Raw genomic sequence first — 7,069 nt, 5'->3', positions numbered from 1 at the left:
TGAGCAACAAAACATTATGAAATATATGTTTTTAGTAGTAATAGTAGTAATAATAAATCACAGTTTACAGTAATAATAACATTTAAAGCAATTAATCACACTCCACCATCTTTTTCAGCTCATTCCTGCACGTTTGTTTGCAAGTTATATCAGAAAAGAATATCACAGATGAGACAGCATGACACTTAGAGATATAAAAGGATCAGAGGGCAGTGAATAGTGTGCAGAGAGAACAGAATGAGAGGAAAAGAGAGCCTGAAAAACACACACAAAACAGCCCTACATTCATGCTTTTTCATGCCCAGAAATAAACTGAATTTTATTTACCAGTCTCCAGCCAGGCAGCACAGATGCAGACACAGTGTGTATCCAGCATCTGTGTCACTTCATCAAACAGATACAAAAACATACAGTGTCCTCGAAATAAGGACACAAAAAAGCAACACACGAGCACTTTTGGTTGTGAAAAAATAGGGAAAATGTTTGAATGTCACTGAATTTCATACAATCAAACTAAGTGCTGTCTGCAAACAAATGATGCCAGTCCTTTTCTACAAAACTAACTACTCTATTATGAGCCGTTGTGGAGTGATTCAGTTTTAAATGTGTTACTTGGAATGTGTGCTTGTGCTATATTGCTTTAAAAAATGCCTGTTGGTTTGATATTTAACTTTTCCCACCAATACAATCACACAAATGAATGCTATTTTATTTATTATTGTTAAGTTGATTGCAGTATAGCATTGACTAATACAGTGGAAACAATATAAACATTTTGGAATGATATATTTTTGTCAATTTAAGCTGATCTTTTCCTTTAAGGACATAGCTGGTCATTCTAAATTTGCATATTTTGTGACCGTTGGTTGTGGGAATGTAGCCTGAAGGTGAACGAAGGCTGACTTTGAGAGGTTTTTTCTTTCCGCTCTATCTGGCATTTCAAAGCAGGAGAACTCTCTGAGGATTTAAAAGTCATCGAAATTTGTGGAGACAAATCCCTCGTGTCACCTGTGAGAGAGGGATAGGAGATGAAAGCTGCTTCTATCCTGCAAATAAATGGAGTAAAGTGCAGAATAAATGGAGAGCATGACGGCCACCAACCTGTATTACAGCGACTCCACATATGCCTTCAAACACATACTTGTTTTGGACATTTTTGACTGCCATGAATAGAATATGATGCTGAAATAGGTCAGACGTGCACAGTTTCACAGATTGCAAACAGACGACAACAAACAAATGTCTCCTTAAAGGGAGCAGTCACTCCAAAATACACAATGTCTTCATTTACTTATCCTTGTAAGGTTTTTATTAGTACAGTGTCTAGATTAATAAATAACCAGACATCACCCAAACATCATATTTCATCTCCGTTTAGTAGAATGACTGTAAATGTAGACACTTTGAGTGTGTCTTATGATCCAAAAAATTACTAAAAGAGATACTACCTGTAGAAACTTCTCAATATTCAAAACTCCTCTTTTTTAGGTCATGTCCCAGGACTTTTTAAAATGGGATTTAAGCCGTTATTCACTCACTACAAAAAACAAAACAAAAAACAAAACAAAACAAAAAATCCCCACACAACTAGACTTACGCATACTGTAGAACATAAAACAACAACAAAAAAACCCAAACAAACACAGGCTAATTGTGAATGCATACCTCCGTCTACATTACTGGAGATCAGGAATTATGTAGCCAGGGGTACGTAACGCTGCATTTCATCTTTAAACCAAACGCTACGGGGCAGTATGATGCTGCAGACGGCTTTTGTTCCTTTTAGCACAACCAGCTGACCGTCTACCCCTGTGTAGACCGTTGTTTCTGCTGTTACCAGTTTCCAGCGACAACAGGGAAATAGCAGAAAGCAAATAAAACAAAAACAAAGGACAAAAAACTAAAAATAAACAAGTCAATAACAGGGTGAGAATGTGGTAAGATCTGAAAACATGGTAAGAACCATGCGGCTGTGAGTTTTTTTTTTTTCTGGATTGCTTTTGAAAACACTATCGGTTAGGTTTAGGGAAGGGGGTGTATGAGGGGGCATTGGTCGGTCGGTCGGTCGGTCGGTCGGTCGGTCGGTCAGTCAGTCAGTCAGTCAATCAGTTGACAGCTGCACCTAGTGGATTTACCAGAGAAATTTGAGATCTCAAAAAGCATACACAGCGGCCTCTGGTGGATTCGTAAAAGCAAAAACTGCAAAAAAAACAACAACAAAAAAACCCCATACCTCCATGGACAAATTTCGCTTTCTCTACGATCTCAGAAAAATAGGTACACGGTGGTACAAATAATGTTCCTTGTGGAACATTTTTGTATACCTTAGTAAAAGTTGCACCTTATATGGTACAAAAAAGACTTCTGATGATACTGTTCTTTAGCTTTTATGGTACAATTGAAATCAAGGTACAAAATTGTTCTCATAAAAAAGGTATATAAGTGTTGTACAACTCCTTTTTTATTACAATATCCATAAAAAATAAAATTACTGGAAAGGCCAAGTGATTTTATGAATAATTTCCATATTAAAAGATGAATCATCATTTAAAAGCATATGTTTAACAAAACTCATAATCATTAATTATTAAGTTCTATAATACAAAACAACTGGTAAAACAAAACATAGCTATTGTGAACTAAACATTTGAGGCATTTTTAATTAACATTTGGTAGGCATTTTTTGATAAATACATTTTCATTATTGATAATTGCACCTTTTTCCAATACGCATATGAGCTGGCTAAAGTCCTGCATATGCAAAGTGTTCATGTAGACATTTTAGTATTGTAAAACTAATCAAACATTGTGCATAATTCTATTTTAATTAAATTATTCTTAAAAAAAGAACAAAAAATTCCATTTTAAATTCTATGAAGTAAATTAAAATAACTTGTAAATGATTACAAAAGCATTGTGTGAAAATTGGAGAAAAAAGTTTTATATTGTAGATGGGAGAATATATTTCTGTAACAGTTTTGTGAAAAGTGTTGTGAAAAGTTTAGCAAAAAATAGATCTTTTGATTTATATTAAAGTATTTTTTATTCTTTATTGTTAATGGAAAAGGTGATTTTACACAGGAAGAATTAAAAAAAAACATTGTTTAAAATTGTATTTGATGTTTTATATTTACTGAAGATGAATTGACGCATTTTGGGTATAGAAAAATGCCTTTAAATAGCTCTTGAAATTACACATTTGACACTGTTAATGTACAAAGTGTCTTGCACTGTAGTAGTACCTTCATGGATCAGATTTGTACCTTTGATGAAGGTACAATATTGTATCTGCAGGTTTTAAAAACCAAAGGTACATTTTGGTTTCACATTGTACAAATCATGTCCTTAAAGGTACAAACTGCAATGGTACAAATTTGTTTCTTTGTCTTAAGGTACAATTCTGTCCCATAAAAAGGAACTGCTCCAGTGACAAGGGTTTGTACCGTCTTTGGTACAACATTGTATATTTTTTTTGAGAGTGTAGAAATGTATGCCGGGATACATATTCATAATAAGCCAGAGTAGAAAAAAATGAATAAACAGTAACACGATTAAAATCCTACCTAGCAGTTACCATTTTGTTTCTTTAAATGAGCAATTGTTAATGAGCAATAGTAGCACTAAAGTAAGCAGTGCCACAAGGATCTGTCTTAGGCCCGTTGTTGTTTACAATACACTATACAGTTGAAGAATTATTAGCCCCCCATTGAATTTTTTTTTCTTTTTCAAATATTTCCCAAATTATGTTTAACAAAACAAGAAATTTTTCACAGTATGTCTGTTAATATTTTTTCTTGTGGAGAAAGTCTTTTTTGTTTTATTTTAGCTAGAATAAAAGCTGATTTTTTTAATGAACCATTTTAAGGTCAAATTATTAGCCCCTTTAAGCTATATATTTTTTCGATAGTCTACAAAACAAACCATCATTATAAAATAACTTGCCTAATTACCCTAACCTGCCTAGTTAACCTAATTAACCTAGTTAAGCCTTTAAATGTCATTTTAAGCTGTATAGAAGTGTCTTGAAAATATCTAGTCAATATTATTTACTGTCATCATGACAAAGATAAAATAAATCAGTTATTAGAAATGAGTTATTGAAACTATTATGTTTAGAAATTTGTTTTAAAAAATTCTCTCTGTTAAACAAAAATTGGGGGGAAAGAGAAATAAACAGGTGGGCTAATAATTTAGGGGGGCTAATAATTCTGACTCCAACTGTATATACTACCTTTGGCAGTTTTAAAGGTGTGGTTAGTTTTCACTGTTTTGATAATGGTACTCAGCTAAATTGTTTTGCTAATAATACCTAGCTAAATATTTCATCAAGACAATTTAGAAACGTCTAAATTATCTTGTTAACATAAGAATGCACATGATATTGATACATAAATGGATCACTACTGATTTCATAGCACTTTCACACTTTATTATCTTAGATCAAGCTACAGACTAGTCAAAGAAATGCTAATTACAGCTTGAGGCCTTGAACACCTGTGCACACTTATTGAGCTGAATGCATGTTCCAATTACATGTTATTACCGAGATCTGAGTGGCCAGGCATGGTCATTTATTGATTTCGACCTATTCAGCGAAGTCGTACACGTTTGCTCTTTCACAAAAAACAAATGGTTACGACAAAAAGCTTGCGACTTGATATAAAAGATCTTTCCTAGAAACAGTGGCTTTAGTATTTATACAGTGTGATTAAGAATTGATTTGGGCCAAAAACAGAGTATAAAAATCAAAATGAGACTCATTCAGCTGAGTGAGGAGAAGGGGGCTGATTACATTGCTGGTTGGCCATTATTCTTTTTTATTGTAGTAACAATGATAAAAAAAGAAAAATAAAGGACAATCAAGGCTCGTTATTCAGACCTTGAATTGGTAATTTGCACACAAGTATAGTCACAAAAGTTCCTTGTTCTTTTCTCAAAGTTTAAGCATTACACTTCAAACTGAAAAAACTTTCAGCTTTCAGGAGTTCATTTTTAGATTATTTATACAGAGGGAGTCAGTTGGTTAGACTGTACTCTGGTATCTCCTGGGAAATGTTAATGATGGTTTATGAGCTAATTATTTCAGTAAATCAAATTGGCAAGGAATGATCAGATGGTATTTGTTCTAAATGATGATAAGACAGCCAGGGTAGATTTTCGTTCTGACTTCAGAATTAATGCAAACACTAGTTAAATGCATCAGCTACTTCATTAAACCACAATTAATATGCAAGTGTTCACTGACCTTCAAACTAAGACTTTCCATGAGACATTATTTGAGCAGTTACACACTGGACAAGTAGGACAAGTATTTAGTTTTAGACCATTTAAAACATTGTTTGGGTGAGCTTAATAAAATATAGCATTATGGAAAATAAATAAGTGATGCTATACTGTATATGTACAGTAAACATACAATATATGGGTTAAATCCTACCTATTTGACCTTTAACATTTTATCAACCCAGGCTCATTCTGAAAATGTGGCCCTATATACATTACAGGAGAGCGCCAAATACGTCCCAGGAGGTACGTGTTTTGCAGTTTTTGGTTTCGCCAATCGACCAGAGGTGGCTATGCTTTTTGAGATCTCAAATTTCTCTCACAAGTGCCGTTTGCGCCTGCTCTTCTCGAGTAAATCCACCAGAGGCCACTGTCACCTGACTGACTGACCAATCGACTGACTAACCCTCTTCCTTTCCCAAACCCTGTGTTTTAAAAAGCACAGATTGACCAGCGCCCACCCACTTCTTTAAACCCAACTGACAGTGTTTTGAAAAGCAATCCCTGATTTTTACCACACTTTCAGAATTTACCACATTCTCATCCTGTTATTTACTTGTTTATTTTATTTTTTGCCTTTACTTTTTGTCTTACCTGCTTTATGGAACTGTTCTTCATTGAATTCGAACCTTGTTGTTGCAGTCAACTCCTCTCTGCATCTCAAGTTCACCGAGATATGCTGCGAGCCACTGGACAAACTTGTAACAGTGGAAAAGCCGTCCATACGGAGGTGAGCATTTAGCTGCTAGCACGAAAAGGAACGGGATTATACCACCCCATGGCATTCGTTTTAAAGCTGAAATGCAGCCATACAAACTTCTAGCTACATAATTTGCGACCTCTAGAAATGTATATAGGGCTACATTTTCAGAATGAGCCCATGTTGCATTTTATTTAATAAAGAACTAACAGTAGTAAGTGCAGCAAGGTTCCATCCTACTGTAGGCATGTTGCTATTTGCAATACATGTGATTCTCCTTAGTATTTTGTTTTATAAAACACAGAATTAGTTTAACTTTGTTATGCAAATAATATTCTGCTATCTATTTCACCAGAAGATGAAATTTCCACCCATGTGAGTGTATTAACGTTATAAAAGACTGGATGACCAATAATTTTCTTCTATTGAACTCAGACTGAGGCCCCGCTTACACTAATATGTTTTAGTTTAAAATCACATAACTTTTGTTATGGTTGTGCCTTTCGTCCATACATTTTGGAAACCCTGAGGAGGCCATTTTCATTTTAAAATGCTGATGCTCCGTGTCAGTGTGGATGGGGTAAACGGGGACATCTGAAAATGGAGGCATGGCTGCAGACCGTCACCTAACTGATTGGGATTTTTTCTCAATACTAGTGCACAAAGTTCAGTCTTGCATCCTTTCCTTGTAAGTTCAGACTTCGCAAGAGTGATATAGATAAACTCCTGCGGACACGTCGAGTCAATCTTCAAAGGGAACAGTGTACTTTAGAACGTCATTCGCATCACCCTGGCTACGTTGATCTTTACAATAAAAAGAAAACATGATATAAGGACCTGCCTATTTTCATTTTGATATTAACCTTAACTTAAACTTACAAGTGGGGCCCTCTGTGCCTACTGGTAGGCTCAAAAGGCTGTTATCATTCATCCACATGGTTAATCAGCTATAGATTGCATATGGCTGTGGCCTGAAGTTAACAAGAATTATTCATATTATTTATTAAATTTACCATTATTGTATTTTATTAACATCTACCCCTACCCCAACCCTAAACCTAACCATCACAGTAATGTGAAATCAGA

This window comes from Danio aesculapii, chromosome 18 (genome assembly GCF_903798145.1).
Source record: "Danio aesculapii chromosome 18, fDanAes4.1, whole genome shotgun sequence".
Taxonomy (NCBI): domain Eukaryota; kingdom Metazoa; phylum Chordata; class Actinopteri; order Cypriniformes; family Danionidae; genus Danio; species Danio aesculapii.
The sequence above is the reverse complement of the archived record's forward strand: the minus strand, read 5'-3'. Positions refer to the sequence as shown.